Source organism: Glandiceps talaboti, chromosome 13 (genome assembly GCF_964340395.1).
Source record: "Glandiceps talaboti chromosome 13, keGlaTala1.1, whole genome shotgun sequence".
NCBI lineage: Eukaryota > Metazoa > Hemichordata > Enteropneusta > Spengelidae > Glandiceps > Glandiceps talaboti.
Genome location: NC_135561.1, coordinates 531,837 through 555,791, shown reverse-complemented (window position 1 = coordinate 555,791; position 23,955 = coordinate 531,837). Strand labels below are relative to the sequence as shown.

Genomic DNA, 23,955 nt, shown 5'->3' with positions numbered 1-23,955 from the left:
CTCCTCGCCTCTTATTATTAATATTTTTGGTATGATCAGCCACTTTTCAGTTTCAGGATATCTACATAATCAAAGTGTACATTTCTGTCAAGTTCTCTTATTTCAGCAAGTACATGTTTAAATTACTATTTTAATGTGATAAAAATCCACCTTAACGATTTGATTGATAGCTTCGTTACAAGGCAAACATAGAAACCTAGTCAGGTATTGATTTTTTCTGCCGCCTTCAATGTCTGATAACCTAGAGCAATGTATAAGTCTATCCATACACAGAAAAGTAGGTATGGTCAAAAGTCAAAGGTCAAAGGTCAAACTACTTGTTGAGACCAAATCACATTATATTCATACCCATGTTTTTACCTATCCACCTATTTATTTATTTATTTATTTATCTATTTGTTTATTTGTTTATTTATTTATCTATCATACCCCTTTTGGATCAGGGGCTTACTTAAAGTATGTTATGAGCAGCACTGGCAGTTTTGAGGCTAAATTCTCAGCATATGGCCACCAATTAATAAAAGCAAAAATGCTAATCCTTAGATAAGTCTTGAATCTATGGTTACACTGTCATATTCTACAGTCAAAACAAATAGTTAATGGTGTTATGATGGACTTACAGCCACTCTATAGATCTATATTTGAAGATGTGTCATAGGGGTTTCCATTTTGAAATGACAGTATAGAACAGGGAGCAGCTGGAACTTTACTTGATAGCCATTAGTACAGATTCAATTTTCAAAATGAAAAGATTTGAATCCCTTGCTGTGTGAATGGATGAATTTTAATACTAATAATTCACTAAGAGCTATCTGACAAAGACATGCAGTCAGTTTAAAGACCACCATTTCAAATGTAACAATATCATATTACAAAATATTCTACTTGTCTCTCTCAGGCTATGAACTGGGATTATCAGTCCCTAAACTCTCTTGCCAAAAAAAAAAAAATCCTGTATTATACTACATACATGACTAATAGCACTTCTACTACAGAATCTATTCCATGTATGTACCATCTTTTTTATCTCAATATTATTAGACAGTATTCTGAGATCTTTTCGCAGATAACATGACATTGATTAAATTAAAGGCATACTTATCTTTTTTCTTCAAGTTTAGTACTGACCCAATGACATTTCTATATTAAAACCTAGCTCATGTAACTATTTCATACCATTTCTCTTCCTTTTCAGACACTCATAGAATTGTTGTTATACAATCACATTGTTGAATTCAAGGCACAATTTTTTTTCACTGGATTTTGCATTGACTGAATGGCATTTCTATATCAAAACCTAGCTCACATAACTAATAACTATTTCATACCATCTCTTTTCATTTCAGGACACTATTCACAGAATTTATTTTTTAAGTCTAAAATTGTTGAATTCATGGCACATTTCAATTTCTCTTTAGTTTAGTGTTAACCCAATGACATTTCATACCTATTCCATACCATCTCTTCTCTTTTCTAGACACTATCCATAGAATCTTTGTACAGATAACACTGGTGATTCCACAGCAAACTTACCTTTTTCCTCTGCATATATTAAGCACACACTGAGTCAGTGAATAAATAATGGTTTCAGTTAGCAGTTAGATAATTGGATATTAATCATCAGGTTCCTGTTGGGGTGATCTTCTTTGCCTGTGATGTCTTTGATAGGTTGTGATTGTCAGAATCCTTTGTGATGATTGTCAGATGCAGATTGATTTTTTCATTCAATGAATCACATCAATTTAGTCTCTGAAATAATAACAAAAGCAGGAGTGTTAAAGGCCAGGGTTTCAATCCAGGTTCTTGTAATAATGTTTCTCATCAGTGGATCCATTAAGATTACACAGGATCATTCATTTGTTCTGCATTAACTTTTTTCTATGGCTATGCCAGACAATTATTTACCAGACGTAAATTGAAATGCTATTCCAAACTGGACCTTCAAAATAATAGTGAACATTACATGATATGATTTTGCTTTTATCTACACCATCTATGAATGCATACATTTCTGAATAGTTTCAGTTCTAAGGGCCTTTTTCAAATAAAATACATGAAAGATCTTTCCCTCTGTTCACGCTATTTTTTCTTTTAAAATAACAATGAAAGAATGAATGAATGGATGGATGGGTGGATGGAAAGGTGGATGGATGGATATGTGTGTGTACGTGTGTGTGTGTGTGTGTGTGTGTGTGTGTGTGTGTGTGTGTGTGTGTGTGTGTGTGTGTGAGTGAGTGAATGAGTGAGTGTCAGTGAGTTAGTGTGAATGGATGCCTGGCTGGCTGGCTGGCTGGATAAATGGACAGATGGATGATGGATGGCTAGATGAAAGAATAACTTCCATCTTGTTCACTCCTTGTTTTTCCCTTTACATGTAAGTGAACCAACACAGGGAATGACATTCCTTTTATTCACACCATCTACTTGCCTATAGTTCTAAAGAACTGAACACACAAAATGACTATCGTTCTGTTCACGTTATTATTTTCCATTTATGTTACATCCAGGGTACTATGTTTTACATTCACAGTAAGTGTCAAAATGATCACGTTAAATAACATAGAAAATCATTCAAGTCTATTATGCTTCCATCTATCATTAAATCTCTTGAAGGTTGCTCCTAGCAACGTCCATTATCAAGAGTCTTTGTGTCTAAGTACTTCACTGTTACCTTACAATGTACATGTTGAATATATCATGCATTTCAAATGTATCAGTCTACAAGTGAGTGCATTATCTAATTAGGAGAGATTTCCATGGGTACTGTTGATGGAACTAACACTGGTAAAAAAATCACTAAATGTCCATCTAATATATTTAGTGGTTTACACTTGCACTTACAATTTAATTCATATTTTGCAATTTAGATTTTAAAAAATAGAAGGAATAAACACACCTCTTTTTATATTAAGTGTGTTATCTCATTATGAAAGATTTCATGAGTACCGTTGATGGAACTAACACTGGTAATAAAATTACTAAATGTCCATCTAATACATTTATACTTGCACTTACAATTTAATTCTTATTTTGCAAATTTGATTTTAAAAAAGAACAAATAACACATAATTCTTTATATTTAAGTGTGTTATCTCATTTCAATATTTCATGGTTACTGCTGATATATCTGATACTTTTATAGTTGAATGTACATTGTACACCTTAGACTTTTACAATTACCCTGTAATTCTTATCTAATAGTCATTTTGATTTCAAAAAGAACAAATAACACACAATTCTTTATATTACATGTTATCTCATTATAATAGATTTCATGGTCACTGCTCATAAAACACTTCTATTCACTGAATGTACACCTTAGACTTTACACTGACAATTACAATTTAATTATTACTTAGCAATTAAAATTTCAAAAAAGAACAATAGTGAAACATGTCATTTTGTATGATTGTCTAACTTTTTAAGGGCTATAGTTAAATTATTAATATATAATTCTTGACAAAATCTTATATTTCTAAAATATTTACATATCTTACAATATTATTATAATGAAGTATACTACTCCAGACATGTTAATATATCTTCATTTATCATACTGACTGTTGATAGTTATTTAAGACACCATCAATCTGCCACAGATGATAAATGTAATATTACTTTCTATAATTTTATCTCATACTTAATTATGTAATTTTTCAAAAGTCAAGATAAATCATCCTAAATATTTATTATGACTGTTATATATGTAACAATAATTAGGTGCTAAACAGTTGGAATGTCCACCTCTACTTCATTTTGAATTCATCAATGACACTTCTTTGATTGCTTGCAAAAGTGAAAAGCTATATTTGTAAGCTTTTCACTAAGGTGAAAATACTTCCACAAAAACTTTAAACTATTCTAGTACAGTGTTCAATAAAAGTCAATGTAAGCCTCTGAAGGCATCAAAAACCACCTCCTGGTTGTTAAATCTGTTTTTATTCATTTTAAAACTATACATACTGGGAGTGGCTGAAACTGGAATAGTTTTTTTTAATTACACAACCACAATATATTCATAGAAAATCATTAAAAATTCCAATAAAATTAGACATTGTCCATGTTGATTAGAGGACTATTTTATCCAAAAGTAGTACATACTGCCTGGTAGACTCTCTCACAGTCCTCGGAACTTCGCTTTACTAAAATCGACGCTAAATGAATTATTTTGTATGTACCGATACCATCTACATAACGTACTCCATCGTACTCGAACAACCTTGTACTGGTTAATTAGCTGGCATCGGTACATACAAAATAATTCGTTTAGCTTTAATTTTAGTAAAGCGAAGCTCCGAGGGCTGTAAGAGAGTCTAACTGCCTGGTTAAAATTGTGATTGTATTGGGATTCCGATTTTCAGGTTTGGACCAAGAAATCACTTTGATTGGATTTATTGTACCATAAATAATGATTGTGTACAGTTTAATACACAAATACCTTTACTCGCATGTGATTCAATACTTAAAAGGTGTTCAATATTACAAGAAAGTCATACAAAATAGTTCCAAAAAACATTCCTGTTGCAGCTTTAATTTTTGTATTTTGTAAACATAACCGGCAATAAGAATACGTTTGTGACATTTTTCATACATTTAGTATTCCCAAAAAATAAAATACATATTTTCAAAAGGACTAATGGTTTTCATACGTCGTCAAAAGGTTAGTGTTTCAACAGTACTGATTGCTCTCATTCATCATGTCTGTGTATACTCAATGTGTCTTTATTGAAAAAATATCAAAAGGTATACTATATAGCATTTAGGACAACATGAAATGAACACCACAACACAGTGTAAAATTTAGAGCTTTCATAGAATTCAGGCTCCCTATGGAAATGGAAATATAACTGTGGTGGAGGTTTTTAATGAGAATGGAGGTAATATCAATTTTTCCTCAAATATGCTTACAGAATAATAACACATGGGTTGCAAACAAATTGCAGCCTGGAATATTCCATCTATATAGTGTTGCATTTCCTGAAGTGCATTTGTAAAATAATAGCGTTTTTCCTAAGGATGGTAAGGTGGTACACTCTCCTTGGCTTTTTAAAATGGTTTGACAGGGAACAGTTCTATTAATACCACATTTCTTGTTTTCCATTGTTGGGGTGCTGATTTTTACAGAAAACAGTAGAAACAAGGCGAGTAACATACATTCTTGATTACTATAATTGAGACAGCGTTGTATGGATTACATTTTGTATTGTCTACATTCACATACAAAAATACAGTATATTTCCTAGGTAGACGACCTTGTCTCCAACTTAATGGAAAAAGACTATGCTGCAATTATTTTCTCTAGGTAAATTGAATCAATTCATACATTAGGAAATTCAAAAGTCAAGTTTCTGATTAAAAAATACCTATTTGTAAATTTAGCCTGAGAACTAACGTCGTTAGGTTTCATTAGAATATCACATGGTAAAGAAATCAGATTGATTTACAAAATCAGACAGTTTCCTATACCGTATTATATACAAAAAGTCTCTGGTGTGAACTTTAGATTTGGTGATCTGACTTGAAATTGCAACTGTCAGATGGCCTCGAGTCTCTGGCCTACAACGTAGTTATACAAAGCTTGAAGAATCAGATCCAGTTACACACTGAAGAAGGACAAACGATTTTTTCAAAACATGTCTGTTTCTCAATCAAAAAGTGGAAGAAAGATTATGAGAATTTGTGTATGAATCATAGTGCTTCCATGATGAACATACATAGTGTTATTCATGAAAAAAAACATTACAATTTACATACCACACACAAAAAGACAGTACAAACAATGTGGAAGCAAACATATCTTTGATGAATTACATCAATACAATGGTATCTGGATGACAACTCCCATATTTTCAGTTGGAATATGGTCACAGACTTGTAGATAAAATGTAATATCATGATATATCATGAGCCTCTGATACAATTTGTGGAAATCAGAACAATTTTACTACCCTTAACAAAAGCACAGTATGGTGATAAGCTACAGATAAGCAATATTATTATGGTAACTGGAAAACAAATCTCAGCTTCAATATTGCAACAGATAATAAAAAGTAATATCATGATATATGTTTATGAGTCTCTGATACAACATATGGAATTCGGAAAAATTTCACTACAAAAGCAAAGTATGGAGATGAACTGGTAATACCTAACAACTAGAGAACAACTCTATATCTTCATTTTACAACATGCATATACATTACAACAAGACTGTACATAATAATTTGTACCTACCAAGTGATAGCTGTCCACTGCAGTTATGTTTACAATGTCAACAAATTTGCTGGTAATTTACATACATGTACTACTACAGGAACCAACAAAACACACAATGGGTACTACATCATACAAGTAGACTTGTTTATCATGATGGGCTTTTGCTCTATAAAAAGTAAATGCCACTGCTTCCCTCGCTACCATAGCAACGGCACATACATTCATCATGGAAGAGCACTTCCTTCTTCCTGCAACTCTGATATATAGTTAGTTACTGTAGCATACTATTAGTAAGCTGATGCAGAATAATAAATATACTCATAATATGTTTAAGCATCTATAACAATTGACACTGGAATATGTTACCCATCTTGGTTCATTCCGTATTATATGCACCTATTTTACTTGCAGAAATATGTCTGAGTATTTTTTAACTGAATAGAATGATGGGAATAAGCCTGGAGGCATACATATACATACTCATATATGTTTCATCACATGATTACAGTTTCAAACACATTTCATGTTATTATCCTTCAAGGAAATCCATAAAATGTCATCTAAGTCTTTTTCCTATGGAAGCATGTTCAACAACCAATCTATTAAAAGCTGTGTATACAATATCTATTCTACCAATGAATTAAAACAATTTCAATACATGACTGAAATTTTAGATATTTTATTGATTGCTATCCAGTATATAAATAGTGTATGTCATTGTCACTTCTAAGACATGGCCAACAAACAGTTGTTACTTTCCCACCAATAATATTCAGTATCCTGAAGGAGACCACAAAGTATCTATCACAAACCAATTATTGCACTTATTTGCCTGCTTATTTTCCCCCCAAAGTTTCCATTATTGAATATATATATAATCAGTTTATTTACCTGAATATGAATATAAATATTATAATATTATGTCTATTAAGTATATCATTTCTAAACAATTAATTCATGTTACACATTACATTCAATGAATAATGTTAAAGTGATAAGTTCGATATTCAAATAATTATGGATACCAATTAACATATACCAATATTTTGTAATTTGTATTGAATGTACTCTTTCGGCAATTCATCTGGATATACTTGCAAAACAAGAATCTACAGAATATTTTAATACATTTTTGCAAGCTATAAATTCAAAGAAACAGACACAGACTATAGACTGCAAACAACATAACATTGTACTGTACAACACCATGATTCTGTACATGCTATTTTCAGGAACTCGAAACCATCTATAAATCATTTTGCTGCCTGTAATGATGTCCACATATTTCTCATTTCTCATTTTCTCCTGATGCCAGGCATAGTGGTAATTTGAATATTGTACAGCATAACCTGTAACATTTGCTCCTAAATTTATAACCAGGCCGTCATGTTATTCCATGATTTATATTCACATGGATATGTGTTAGCCCATTATCAAAACACTGCCAATTTATGGCTCATTATTTTTACTTTGCAAAGTATACATTTATGAAAGTTCACTTTCAATTTATTGCCAGGCAGTTACACTTTGTAGTTAATACATGGATATGTGTGAGCCCATTATCAAAACACTGCAAATTTAATGGCTTATTATTTTTACTTTGCAAAGTATATATATGTGAAAGTTCACTTTCATTTTGATTTGAAAACTGATAGAAGGAAAGAAATGATTAAATGAACAAAATACAATGTATTAAATATTTCATAGAAGTGAATCAGTATCAAAAAGATTGAGTAACAGAGAGTACAGGCACATATCTTAAATCATCACCTCTTTGTCAAGGCCACCTACAGAATTTAAAATTGATGTTTATCATCATTTTAAAACCATATACATTTATCAAGCAAGTCATTTTAATTAGTGTAGAACTTACTTTTTTTGGTCATATCAAGTCAAAGGAACAGTGAGGAAAAAACTATTTAATTTGATGACAAAACCTGTTTCATATTGCCAGCAAGAATTCCTCTGAATTGACAGCAAGTCTACTATGCGCAAACAGACAAAGGGAAGCACCAAGTCATCATTAGATCAGGTCTTTTTTGAATTTTGAATCGACTATACATATTGCTTTATTTGTAAGACAATCATTCATCATGGCATGTAAAGTATAACAGATGATTTGTAATTCACAAGATTCCAATACATCAAGAAACTGACAAAACTAAATACTAGTAGTACCTTTTTGTTAATTTAAATCAACAAGTAATTGTTAGATTATAGAACTGACAGATCAGATTGGATAAATAACTGAATGATTGATTTCAAGACCTTCACTTTTTGTTGTGAGAAACTTCATTCAACTTTACAACTGTCCTTTGGGATACAACTTGTGTACAGTAGTCATACTCTGTTTGTATTTGTTCCTATCAATTGTCCGTGTCTCTGTATATGTTATGGTTCTGTCCTTGCCAACAAATGGGTTGTCCTTTCCCTTGTATAACATCGTACAGGGTTATATTCAGAGAAAACAGTATTTTTAGTTTAAAAGTTCAAACTTTGTGAGTGCACTTGTGCCATCTTCACTTGTGTCTGTTTTCTTTAATCTCATAGATTAGTAAAGCACTTAAGTACAAAAAGAAAAGTAATCTCTATTCAAATGAACACCTTTTGTTTACATGTATGTAAATACAGTAGCTGCCTCTCAGGCAAAACCCCTCATAATAACCTGGGGGTGAATGGCTTAATAAAATACCTGCAGCCCTATTAAGGCTATCAAAAAGCTTGGCAGTAGTATTATCCAACAGATTAGAACTAGGTACAAAGAATGTGTTCAACTTCAAGGAAGGGGTATATTCTGATGTGAAGAATTAAATAGGCTTGTTCAAAAGAAGAGTGGCATTGACATACGACATTCTTGTACTCTTTCCACCCGTAGCTAGGTAAACACTACACAGCTTCGCCAAGATTCAACACTTTTGCTGTGAGTAACTGATACTGTACTTTCATTTTCTTTCATTCTAATTCCTATATAAATTATTTGAATTAAAGTTGGCACATTAGAAACATAATAAACACTTTTAATGATAGAAGTTGCAAGCATAATAGCTCATTCACAACACATCAATATTATCATGTTACATGTAAACATAAACAACGCTTGCATTAGTAAATACAAATTTGTGAAACTCTCTGAGTACAAATGTAAATATAAGTACATTTCTATAAAATACAAGTACATTACCTAGTGCTGTTACAGTATCTGGTTGCTGGCAGTGTTGGTTTCATAGCTATCGTACCCATGGTTACGTATGTTAAAGGTATACAGTCATGTACAATTTCTTGTCAATATTAAGGATCTTTTAAAAATACCACAGAAGGCTAAACTCTAGTTGTGTGAGCTTTCAAATTTGGAATCAATGATGGTTTTCATTTAAACTGTCACGATGTAGTTACTAGTAGTACTTAGTCTATAGTGCTATCCTTCATCCACTCCTTCGTATCTCTCTTATCATGTTGGCATCCAGACTAACTGGTACTTAACTTCTTAAGTATAGTATTGTATATGAAGTCCTTGCTGTACAACATACATCTGTATGGTGAATAGTGGATTCCTTGTGACAAGACATACAGTCTGTTGATGATCCAGCCCTAGCTAGTCCTCGCTATACAACATACTATGTATGGTGATGTCCTCTCAATGTGGAACACAAATGTAGTATGAAGTCCTTGCTATAGTATAATACTGTACAACATACATCTATCTATATCATGGTCAGGTCCTTGCCACAAAATATACACATGTATGGTGAAGCCCTAGATAGTCCTCACTATATAACATACAGATGTATGGTGACGTCCTTCCTCTCTATAGATGCCATACAGAAGTGTTAATTAGTCCTTGCTATGCAACATACATCTGTATGGTGAAGTCCTTGCGACAAGACATACAGACTGATGTATGGTGATCCAGCCTAGCTCGTCCTCGCTATACAACATACAGACGTATGGTGATGTCCTCCCGATATAGTATATGGCATACAGAAGTATGAAGTTGCTATGTAAATGGTTAATTCCTTGCAACAAGAGATACAGACTGATGTATGGTGATCCAGCCCTTGCTAGTTCTCACTCTACAACATACATATATATAGTCAGTCCTAGCTGTATGTATGGTACATACAGAATGTAATTGTATACTGAATTCCTAGCTACAGTCCTTACTACACAACGACGTAGAGAAGTGGACAACATGACGATATGTCAGTCTACGTGTCATTGTGGTAAATGGAAATATTAAACACAGCTATACTCCATTTTGTGGTAATTTAGCAGTCCAGGAATTCCCAACAATTACAAGGTGATTGAATAATACGCCAATATTAAAACATATAATATGATGGATGGGTGAGTGTGAATGCAGCCACCTGTAGTAGATGGGTGGTTTCCTATGTGTAATTTTCTGTAGCCATGGTAAATAGTAAAAAGAAATGTCTCCTGGCTATACACGTTTAAGTGCATTTGACGACACGTTATTGAATTATTAATTAGTAGGTCTTTGAATTATAACAGTGCTATACATAGTACTGGTTAGTACTTGAATGTCTTCAATTGTAACAACTTAAATATACTTAATCACAATAATTACTTCATGAATAATAAATATGTTGATTCTTGTGCCATTCTCATTTTACTTCGTATTATAAGTTATTAAGGTCCTTCTTTGTTTTATCTTGGATATTAGGTTTTCACACAGTTGTTAAGGTCTCTCTGTTTTTATGTTGGACATTTTCACTGTTTAACCCTTCATGCATGATGCTTATTCTTTTTTTAGTTCTGTAAAGTGCATTGAGGCTGTTGCATAATGAGCTGATAAGAATGTACTATCATTAGTAGTATTATATTATCATTGTTGTTGATCCACAAGAATGAAACTGATTAATGCTCTGTTTCCTTCACAGTACTATAGCTGAATTACATGTGTGAAATTAACTATAGTTCAATATAAAGAATCAAACAAACAACAACCACCATTTCATATCATTAATTTATAAATGTACAGCCTCAAACTTGGTATTCAGCTTCTGCGATATTGTGTGATCGTCCCTTACTTTAGGTATATTAATTTCCATGACACAGCAGTGGCAATGAGTTGTCTCCCATGAGGATAATAGCAATTAAATGTATGTCCTTTGTAAACTCTAACCTTATCTACTAATTGTCCTATAAAATCTATTATTATAGGCTAGTGAAATTAGTAATTGTTAAAAATACATGTATCTGATACAGGCTATTCTGTCACAGTTTTGGTACAAGGTAAAGATAACATAACACCAGTATTAAGAAAACTAAAATGTAAACATTTCCCCACATTTAACTCACACAATGCTAGTGGCACCAGACATATCATACATTTTCACCAATATGCAGACCAATTATCAACACTTGACCAGTAGAGTAAAAATTGACAGTTATATTAAAAGCTGACAGTTACATTAATCACTCTGGATACTTTATTTTGTTTGTATAATTACTGTAATTGGTCTAAAACCAATTTATTATCTGTACTTGGCACATAGAAACAATTGTCAATGCTTGGTAGAATGGCTGCATAGGGATGTACAATAGAACATCCTTCATTACGTTATAACAAAACACAAATACATTGTATTAAGAGTTGGAAGTAAGCCAATGCATGGTTTTAGATGGTGTTACTAATGATAATGATCAAATGTCATATGGTGGAATTGGCTTGGGTCAGGTTTTATCATTTAACAAATTAGAGTCAATTTTATCTTGTGGGTAGTTAAAAACTGAGCACAGGTATCGTTTTAGGCTAAAGTTAGTGTAGAAATGAAAATAAAATAATAACATACACATTACAACGCTCACTTATTTTAGGAACAAATTAGGAACAACATTACACTGGTAGTTAACAATGCAAAAAAGGCATGGTAAACGAGACTGTGTTTCTAGAAGCTATTCATTGGGTTTGAATCTGTAAATATCTCTACCTATATATCTTTATCCCCATGATATACTTACCTTTGGGCTAAAGATATCTTCAGATTCTAATTCAACAGATAGCTGCTATAGACTAAATTCTTGGTAGCCACAAAATTGTGCCATAGTCATTTCATTATTTTCATATCTGAACACTTGGTGGAAGCTCTACATGTGATTGATTAAAAATATTCAACAAGTTGGATGATTAGCATACTAATTTACCAAGACGAAGCAACTATGAAACCACCAAAAACATAGTGCACACTGTACATAATGTATATAGAATTGCTGATTCATTATAGCCTACACATGCCAGCTATACTTTGACACCTTGTCTACCTTGACAAATTGTACATATTAATCTTATTAAGTTGTTTCTATTCATAGACTGAAGATTTTTTATATCACAAGACAAATATAATATTGATGTTATTTTTTGAAATAGGGAAACATTAATTAATAAGACCTTGATATGTTTATGACGGGATAGTGATTAAAGTATTGCACAACCTGTCAAATACAAACATCAAATATAAACAGAATGCTATTTGTTTTGCACAGATGTTTTAGAAACTAGGGGTTCATAACATAACATTAATATATCAATGAACATTTTATGTCACTGATTTTATAAATATTATAAATAAATATTTATAAATATTTAGTTTATACTGATTTTACTTTATATTTCACGTTATTAGACTTTAATAAATTTTGAATTAAGAAAATTTCAAGACTACAAATTACAAGTGTCATTTTTAAAATTCTTTGACATGTTTTTACTTTTTGCTGTCTGAATGTTAGAATTATAGAATTTCATGATTCTATGGGTTTTTTTGGACAAAACTAATACAATACACTGATATCATGATGTACTTGTTAGCAAAATAACAACCTACGTGTACTGCATATGTGTCTTGATATGTTTATTAGCCAGTACAAGACCGATAAGTGCTGAACAACACAACCTATCTCACATCTACTCTAATAGGTGATCACAGGAGCCATACAAATTTCTATTTTTTGTACATAACATATATTCGAAACAATTTTTTTTTTTTTGTAAGAATGTAGTTGACAGTTACATTTAATAATAATTCATTATGTTTTTGTTAATGGTAGTTAAGTAGGTGAGTTTCCCAGTCAATTTTACTAAGGTTTCCTGACAAAACTATACTGTATACAGTATACAAAAAAAAAATCTATGCTAGTTTTCCTGCATATCGAGATTTCAAAACCTTAGCAAAAACGTTGGCAATTCTTAACAGTTTTTCTTTATAGTGAAGTACATTTAAGATATTGCAACATCCAATGACATAACTTTAAACTGTCTCCTTTTTCAAACTCAGACGATATCTCAGACACACTACAATACACAAATAAACTTTTTATTTCAATAGCTAGAGGCAAGGCAGCATGTCAAGAAAGTGGTGGCATGGTTGAATAAATGAACTAAACCTACATGTTTATTTGTGCTATTTCAATCACCAGTCAAGAATCAGTAACAGACTTTGATCCTTACATGACAACATTTGACTGGAATTGAAGCACACTGACACAATCAAAACACAGTAATATTTTACTGTAACTAATACATAGATATGAGGCATGCACTAAGTCACATGTCAACACTTGTGTGCTAAATCCACACTGTAACGATCTCATTCACCTGGTCTGTTTCTGACAGAAAATACCAACTACAAGGAGGTGTTGCTTGCCAATGGCTTCATTAAACATGACATGAAGATGACTGGTTTCTCAACCACTGACACAATGCACGTATACTGTAACTTGTCTCAAAAACAAACTCAACATAACAGTAACGCAGTAACCTATGTATTTCTTCTATTACAACACACGGTTTCACAGCCGTGCTTCCAAATCAGGCGACATTTACATTGTACACTGTATAAATACTAACTACATACAGCCAACACAAAATTCATGTACATACTATTACTAGTACAAATGCTGTACATTTCCTTACATTGTAGTATACTTGTCAAGCGTATAAAACTGACACACCAACACTGATAAGATCACAATACCTGTTTTACACGATAGTTCTTGACATTAGCAAAAACTGGTGTAGGAGTAGCAGAACAGATCATACACAACATACCTGTTGCTTGAAACAAGCAAATCCCGCTTTAGATCGTTACAGCAGACAGCTTTGCCGTGTCTCTGCATACAAACATAATGACATTCAACACTAAGCTATTTGCAGTTGTGAATGGCTCTCTTATGCTGACAATGTGCCCTCGGGATTAACCCATGTGTTTATGTAACATGACTATTCTTATGCCTCCGACCACACTGGATAAGGCTTTAGTTGCTATAGTAGCCATAAAGACTAAAGACCATAATTGATTTTCTATAACGGAAAACTTCTTTTCATTTCTGTCAACGACTTTACCCGTAATTATCTGACTACTGATATACAGTAGAGTTCTATGAATAGGATCACCTCTAAGATGGTAGCCAGATAATTCAACATAGTTAAATGTTGACACTGTTTTGACAAGTCATTCGTCATACAAACTGACAACAAAAACAACAAATTAGCTCTAGTAACCTCCATTCTGCTCTAGTAGGTTCCACTAGTAGAATAGCTGTCCATTCAATTTTATGAATGTATATTCATATGCTGGTGACATATTATCAGAAAATGTATGAATTTTCAAGGTATTAATAATTTTAACTATTAATAGGGAAGTTAAATATTTATTTCATTTATCTATATAGTACTTTCTTCAAAAGTTCCGTATTTGTTAAACCATGACTTAGCCATGCTGTATATATACTATATAATTCAAAATAATCTTCCACGCTAGAAAACTAGAAAGTCAATCACAAAATAAATATCTTTTCTAGAGTTAAAACTTATTTCAAGCAAAATTAAACAAACCAAAACAGAACAAAACCAAGGGGCCAAAATACTTCACTTATTTTTTAAAGAAGCTAACTGTTAGGGCTTATGAGAAGCATTAGTTCTTGCTAGGATCCCAATAATTGGAACGTATACACAATCACTTGATCTACAATCACAGACTCTATGTGTAGGGTCTAATAATCATTATCAATAAATGAACATGTTGCTTTCTCATATTTTTGACCCAATCAGAGTGAACCTTTCAAAAAGCTTCATATTATACTAAATTTTAGGTGATTCACATGAAAAGTTTGAACAGTTTCCCTATTCCTGGAAACGTTTTACAAAATGAATTACAATCTTGCCACCTATCAATGTCGAAATAATTTCTTCTGAGTAGAGCTATCTAATGGTATTATTTATTTATCACCTATTTCTTAAGTTTATTTACATAGTCATTTTCACACCTAAGTTAAGGACACAATGTTTCATAAATAAAGAATTCATTCATTACAAATTTAAGCCATGATATAAGTTGAATGAAGGCTGGGTCAATTTAAATTCTGAAAAGTTTACAGGGACATAGCTTTCAACTGATTTTTTTAAACCATTTGCATCATATGGTAGTTATGACATTATATGGTATCATTGGCAATGTTCAAACCTAAAACACTCACACACAGAGCTGTCAGTGTGAAGTAGCATGCTAGATGTCAAATAAAAACACAGCTATTAACATATAAATAAGTAGGCAAATCCTATTATTGACTTACAGTAAGTACTTGAATTAATTAACAGATGATAATGGGGGTGGGCATTTCTGTAATATACTTTTTATTTCCATTTCAGTATTTCAGTTAATTAAAACTGGATGAAGTCTGGCTGGCAATGTGGTTATAATACCTTGCTTGGGATAATAAAACTAGTAATGAGGTTAGCTTCAACTGTGCATAAAACAGATTCACACACAACTTTTTGTTACAGGTTTTTCTGAATAATACTTTAGAGATATTCAACTATTGTTTGTGAAAATGCTTCAATATCAAACCCTCTCAAGGAAGTGAGTCTAACCCGTGCTAAACACAAACTATTGAAATGTAAAAATGAAAAAAATAATTGGAATTGGAATTAAATGTGTGAAATGCCTAAACTACACGTTAGTGGTTAATGTTTGGGAACCTAAATATAAATATTGATAGGGGAACTCCCAGTAAATAACTGCAGATCACAAAATTTGTAATGTACATGTATGATAATATGTAACATTTATAAATAACCTACAAGAGCAGTAATAAACACTAGGTGCAAATAAACCTCACATGCATTTCACACCACAAGAATTAGTGTGCTTTTGCTTCAGAAAATAATATTAACTTGACACTACAGCTGTGTTGTGTTCAACATTCTAACCTTGTACAAACTAATGTTCTGCAATCAGATACACTTCCACCATCATGAGTCAGTTAACTTTCACTTGTTGTATACATTAACGGAATGTATACTACAACTTTACTATATATGAAATAAAATGCTCCTTGATAGATCACAGTGAATATTGACAGCGTATTACTAGACTAGTCTGACAACAAATATACAGAAACTAAATTTCAAAATGGATTTTGTATACAGCCCCAATTTTCATACATCCTCAAGAATTACTAACATTCCTACAGTATATGCCCTTCTCATGCATCAATGTACAAACTGTTTAAAATTATTTAATCCAAGATATTTAGGAGGTTTTATTTGGTGGGTGGGTGGGTGGGTTGGTGGGTCGGTGGGTGGGTGGGTGGGTGGGAGGGGGGGGGGGAACGGTAAAACCTTAATCTACCAGTTATTTTTGTTTAAGTTTTTGTACAATTGCACAAGTGAGATTGTTTAGAAAAGGGCTTTATCACAAGTGCTTTCTTTGGTCTAAGGTCAATATCTTATTTGTCTGTCTGTCTGTCGTCTGTCTGTTTGTCTGTCATTCTACGTATGTGTCTGTTTGACCGGTTCAGTAAAACTTTACCATTTGTTCACTTTAAAATGTACATTTTTGAAGAATTTACAATATAATACTTACATAACTGTCCTGTTGAAGAAACTTCTCTCAAATCAACTGGTGACCTGAAACTTAGCAGGTCAATGCAAAATTTCACAGACAACCTCCTGTGAAGTCCAATAGTAAACAAACCACATAACAGCACTACGTAAACATGAGGACTGTCACTGACCTATGGGGGACTTGCCAACACACTCACTGGTTAGTTGTCAGCTAAAACAGCTAACAGCACTTCATAGGATCATCAGAGCATCCCTGTAGGGGTTTTGTGCTTTACAAAGAAGGTTCTTTTGTAGAAAACACAGGCTTGGCAAGACTTGGGTCAAACATATAAGCTTGTGTGCGTATTGGTGTCAAGATACCATATCGTGTTACATGCACTGTATTATAAACTCAGTAAGAGGTCCTTACTAATCCCATGATGCATAGGTGTGGCATGATGTTACAAAACAATCTAACAACAGGCCAAGGAATATATACGCATCTCCCTAGCAACAAAAAAGAGGGCATCTTTCCCTCTATTTGATCTGTGTTATAGACATTAAATATTCATTGTTGGAAAATTACAATGAAAGTTTTACAAACATATACAAATATTAAATTACCAATAATTTCAATTTTCATTTTAACAGTAGTTTTCTAATCACATCTTTAAACATTGTCACATTCATCTGGTAGATAGAAATAGCAATAAGTTCTATTCTCCATTCTTTGAATAAATCATCAATACATATTAATTATTAAATTCAATTTGAGAAAACTGTATAATTGCTTATTCTGACATTTGACGATTCCAACCCAGTCTTTTCAAAACTGCACCAAGAAGGAAAATTCACTAAAATGTATCCATATTTCACCATTTTCACCAAGTGATGAAGTATTGGCAGGGATCAGAGGTTTGGTATCTCACAAATATGAAAAGTGAAAATAAATGTGATGATAATTGATATGTACCCAAAAAACTGTCATTTCAGTCCATAATTTCTGAATGCATTTGACAAGTATACAAAAGATAATAACAAATAATTAACTTGCTTCACAATCTAAAATTCACAACAATGTCTCTAAAATGCAAATATTACAGATGTTGAAAATCTATCTGATGAGTACAAAATACACCGTATTTGTTGTGTTCATTTGAATGGACTATATTGTAGGTCACAACATTGTATGGTAAAATTGGGGCTAAAGTCATTAAAACTGATGAAATATGGGTGGGATTAACCTTTTAACCTTAATAATGTGTTTGTAAGTTTAACCCTGCTTAGTATCAAATAAAACAATTTAGGTACTGTATGATCAGAGTCATTGGGAATAATCATTATCTTACAGTTTAACCACACAAGAATTTGCAGATAACTTTTGAATAATTCATGTATATAACTTACTAGCCTGGGCCCATATCCATTTCAAAACACATTTCCTACTCTCCAGGAGAGCACAGACATCAAGCTATAGGGTTCCTACATGTTCATTTTGGTTAAATGTATTTTTCATCAACTACAAATTTTTTTTCAAAATTTTTATTGCAATGGTTCCAAAACTTTCACAAAAGAAAATGTGTTATGTGTTCATTTCCCGTCTTTGATATTACAAGTCAGTAATTCTGATTCAAATAACTCTAACAATGTTAACCGTTTTAAGGTTAGCTTAGTGACTTCATTGTTGAATGGTCACGACAGTTGTCTTAGTGACAAGACAATCCAACAGCTTAAGATATTCAGCTAATGTTAACTGGACAACAACTAAAACATCACATAATATAAACTATACTAAGCTTGGACTTTATAATTTGTTGAAAAGGGGGATGTCTCCTTTATCAACATTTACGTTGAAATCTGGTGAGTTATTAGCAACAAAATATGACTTGTGACCTCGTTTCATAGTCAACAATGAGAATCTGGAGATGCTATAAAACCACTGAAAAAAGCAACACAAAACTGAATTTTATGGGACTGCATACCAGACCATGGTACACTAGGTGTTTGACACTTAAAAGTTGAAGACTTGAATAGTGTAGCTAAGTTTAGAATGTAGGTTTGGTGACATGAGATAAATCACTGCATGGCATCAAAGTACTTGCATGCCTTAGAAATAAGTGCCACACATCAAAATTCTAGTCCTATTATGATTGTTATCCAAGTTTGTGGAAAATATGAGTTTGTTTCAGTGGTCTACAACTGCATAGGAGCACTATATGTTGTCAAAAGATCTGTTGACTTTAGAACACATACTCAACAATACAAAGCACTGCATGGCGACCACTACCCTAAAAAAGTCTGAAAGAACAAAAGCACACTGAAGTGTCACCTAAATATTATTATACAATAGTTGATAAAATCATACAATAAAGTTGATAGATTACATGTAGCTGCAATATGCTCTGTTCTGAACAGGATGGGTTTATTTATAACTCAAGCGCTATCATATAAATCACTGTGTATTGTGTCACCCTACAAAAGTACAATAAGGCAAGAACACAAGTCACAATCAAACTAAAAAGTAGTGGTGCAAGTTAAACAAATGATCATGTGCATTATATGCACTGGTAGTCTAAATCTGATATTCTGTGGCACTATCCATGTCATGTATCACTACACTATGTTTTCAAAGCAGTGACACTAAATATGAGGAATGGTTGTGGATTGAACCATGGCAGTTAGGGTCAAGGTGGCTAGTGTTGCATTGTTAGTAACCATTCAGATCAACAAGTACTTGTCCTTTCCCTGTATATTTCTAAAATCTTGCAACACAGAGAGAGTAACTGAAGGATGAAAGCTGATACATCACAACAATAATAAAAAACCCACCTGTACGATTCAAAGTTGTCTGTTCATAAAACAAACAAATGAACCACGGCTGGCTGGTTACCTTTCAGTCGATATATGATATATATCACGGACTGTATAACAAACACTTATGAGAGATGGACATTTGCCCAGACTTTACAGTTAGGGGCAGAGCAACAGTTAGGGGGCAGAGCAACAATCACTCTATACATCTATATAAACGGTATACGACCAATCAAATCACACATCTAAGTGTTATGCTCTTAGCCTTGTCTTTGATGCAGCCATGCCATTTAAGTACAGTCTGCCAATAAAAAAGAATTTCAATTGTTGTCAGGAATGAGTACGTCAGAATCTACTATTATGGGAGCAAACATAAAATGGGAACAATCAAAATGATGTCCTCTCTCCTCAGTGATAACAAAAACACAACAAAGGGGAAGCATACAAGAAAACTCCAAAAGCAATACCATATAAGTAGAGATATATAATAGAACAGTAAGTGGAAAACAATTTGATTGTTTGAATAACTGAGCCGCCACTGCTAATCTATGCCCCAAATAACATGGAACGTGCTTTGACAAAGGTGTTCAATTGGTAGAAATACTTTTTGTATGAAAGGGAAGCACATTGGATGTTTACTGGCATTCACAGATCAAATAACATCAGCAGAATCTATTGACAATACTTTCAATTGGCTATTCTCCTTCAAGTTATACATGTATTAAATGTCAAATAAATCCCTTTTCTATGAGCAATGACATACTTTTTGAAATATGATGTTGAAATATTCTCCATCAGGTAAAAGGTTTGGTTTGTTAAAGTTCAAAATTATGTTTCCTTTGATATGTAAATATATTTTTATCAAAACACAAATGAATGAATACATATTTCATGTGACATGTCTTAGTTACCTATCAGTCTTAATTAATGATAGAAACAAAAAAAAACTCATAAATTACTCTGAATAAATTTTGACTAGTACGAAATATATTTGTACATTTGCAGTAAAACAGTGTAAATTATAATACGGTTATAGGTTTGTAGTATAACTACAATGAAATTCAGGTGTCCAGTATGAAAGGCATAGATACCACTGTGATTTTCACAATAAAGACCCCTGTATATAAACAATTCCACTCTTTGGAAAGCCCAATTCAAACAATCAATGCCTAGTTTGGTATACACATATGATAACAGGAGGTAGTAAAATACAAGGCCAATATCTAGATCTAGACTGAGTAAAGTTGACCTACCTAGAAACACTATTTATAGACAATCTTGCAATACAAAATCACAGTTGTGTCTTTTCCTTTCACACTTGTCATTTGAATTTTATTGTAATAATAATAATAGATTGTAAATGTAGATGTAAATTTTCAGTGTCTGGAGTATTAACAGATTACAGATATACAGCACTCTTTAGGCAAAATCAGCAAACAGTCGTTTTCAATTTATCGTTCCAAAAGTAACTATATTGTACTATCCAATACAAGAGTTACCATCCTAAATGAATAACTGAACATAATTCTGCATTGGACCACAAACACATAAAATGTGTAAAATCATGCAGTTTGAGTAGGATAATTATTTATCAAATGAATGAAATCCACTTTTTCTTGTCTACAATGTTTTACAAAAATTTAAAATGTTGAAATAAATTTAAAATAGTTTGGATCAGGTGTGATTCTAATAAAATTCACCCAATTCCATGTACACTAACGAGATAAATGAAATTCATTATTAGTTGAGACCAACACAATACAATGATAAGACTGATATTTGACATTGGCCAAAACACTTATTGGTTGTTAATTAATGATGGCAGTCAACAGACTAAAACCTGATATGGTTAACTCCATAAACCTGCAATGATCTCATCAATGTCAATATCACTGCAATCTGATATCACCACCTTGATGCACAAGTGCATGCACTGGATTATCTTGACAAGTTTTCAACAACTAAGGCAGGTGCTACACTGTACTCCTATAAAGCCTCAGTCAATGAGTTCCATAGTCTGAGGCAATGGTACTACCATGACAAATGAAAATATCTAGAAACGATACGTTTGCTTGAAGTGAGCCCTCTATCAGATGTGAGTCATTTATTTGTGAAACTCATTTATCAGATACATACATTGTAATTTGTATATATATAATAATATATATTCATTCTGTATATTTCATATGTTCTAAATTCATATTGTCAGTCAAGTAACACATTATTATGTTATTGATTCGTTTCATGGTAATTTCAAAGCAATGGTAACCTGAAAAAACACTCATGAATACTGCTATAACCTATACAACATATTGATGTGTCTGTTTGGCCAACACTTGGGTAACACAAACTTGTGCATAATTTCTAAATTTTCTTTCTTCAAATTCATTAATTTGAAAATATCAATGTCAGAATTCTGGCTGAGTAGAATTCTATGGCAAATAATTGCCAATTTGTTGAATAGCAAATTATGCACCTCCTTCCAAAGTGAATAAAAAATTAATACTATTAAAACTACTTTTATTAATATGTTATTAGGATAGGGTATTAACCTATACAGTGAAAGATAAACACATAATTCAATATGGTTGACAGGCAAAATAATGATCAAGGGCTATAATGCATGCAATGTATCATTTGAGAATTGTCACTTCCTAGAAACACATGGCGTGAAAGTTGGATAGTTGCTTGATAAAAATATAGTTGGCTCAAAAAGACTTGACTGTGAGTATAATTTGTTTTAATAATCAATGTGTACAAGTCTTTATTCAATATTCCTTTTGAAATAATGCCCTCTGTACAAATTATTCCATCTTCCAAATCAGCCTCTATATTAGCCTAGTAATAGTATCCAGTCTTGTGGGACTCCAATTATGATGAGAGACAACAGTCAAAATCCACAGAATTTTACATTTTACATAACATCACCTCTGTTCTACAGACTGAAGGTCATTGTTACATTTGTATTTCATATCTATGACTACCAGTCAATACATTTACTGTAACATACTTGATCAACACCCAGAACAGAACTAAAACACTTGGGATAGTCTCTTACCTGAAGTAGCTTACACTGAGTAAAGTCAGGTGTATTTCAATAGCCATCACTGAATTCACATAGCTCCCACTTTCTAACTTCAAGTTCTGAGTGAGTTGGCAAACAAGTGCACATGTGTCTGAAAGGAACAAGGTGAAACACAAATATTGGGACATGCTAATGAGGTATGCCTATCTAAATATTCTATCATTTTCCTTGTTTACCACACAACCTTGTGTAAACTGTCTGTTCTCCTGAACTCACAGTATCACATTCAGTAGAAGTACAACCTTGTGTCTGTATGTACCTGCTCCTGTGCATTATGTGTGTATCACTACGACCACAACAAGGTTCAATTTTAACGACAATTTCTATTGTGGTGTTCATATTACAACAAGAAATACATAATACAGTCTGACTAACACTAGAATTACTTACAAGTAATCAGTCAACACATAGATGCTTTGATCAGAGAAGTATCACATACATCCATGCTTACATTGTAGATGCATTGATAAGGATTGTTTTACTGTACAAGTAAACCAACAAAGAAAACACATTACTGGTATTTGAAGGCCATTCCATAATACCAACAACCTCAGTTCTGTTTCAACTATACCTATTCTACAGTGGAGGCTGCATCAAGTGTGTGCCATGATATAGTGTAGATCCTATACCTGTCGACATTCTCTATGATTGCCATACAGCTGGTACTGAGTAAATATTAATTTTATACAATGTAATATTATTTTAACCCACTATGCAACATGTATGTCTACAGTGACAGTATTCAATATTCTCATAACTGTTTTCAAAAAAAAAATAACAACATGGTGTGACTGTCACTACTGTATTAAATAGAGGTCTTTTATTTCATTTTATGTTGACAGGTTTCTCAATGCTATTAGTAGTCTAGATGCCAAAGGTCTCTAGTATAAATCGTAATGATACAGTATAGGAACTAGACTAAGGTATCAGTAACTCTTCACAGAAAATATTTACACTCAGTTGCAACAATTATTTCCTATGCCGGGTAAAAAACCTGCATGTT

At 32.5% G+C, this 23,955-nt stretch overlaps 1 protein-coding gene across 9 annotated transcripts in view; it reads right to left on the bottom strand.

Moving 5' to 3' along the window:
* The window catches only part of LOC144444443 (uncharacterized), a 109,318-nt gene extending 89,306 nt beyond the window's left edge, over positions 1-20,012 (bottom strand). For 6 of the 9 annotated variants that reach the window (XM_078133863.1, XM_078133855.1, XM_078133864.1 and 3 more), the window contains exons 1-2: positions 14,282-14,371; positions 1,534-1,749 (exon numbers count right to left, since the gene is read on the bottom strand). The gene's annotated coding sequence lies outside the window, so the exon portion shown is untranslated. Of the gene's footprint in view, positions 1-1,533; positions 1,750-9,397; positions 9,474-14,281; positions 14,372-17,096; positions 17,183-19,885 lie in introns of those variants that run through there. The other 3 variants (XM_078133856.1, XM_078133857.1, XM_078133859.1) reach the window with 3 other exon arrangements.
* Positions 20,013-23,955: the final 3,943 nt, after the last annotated feature.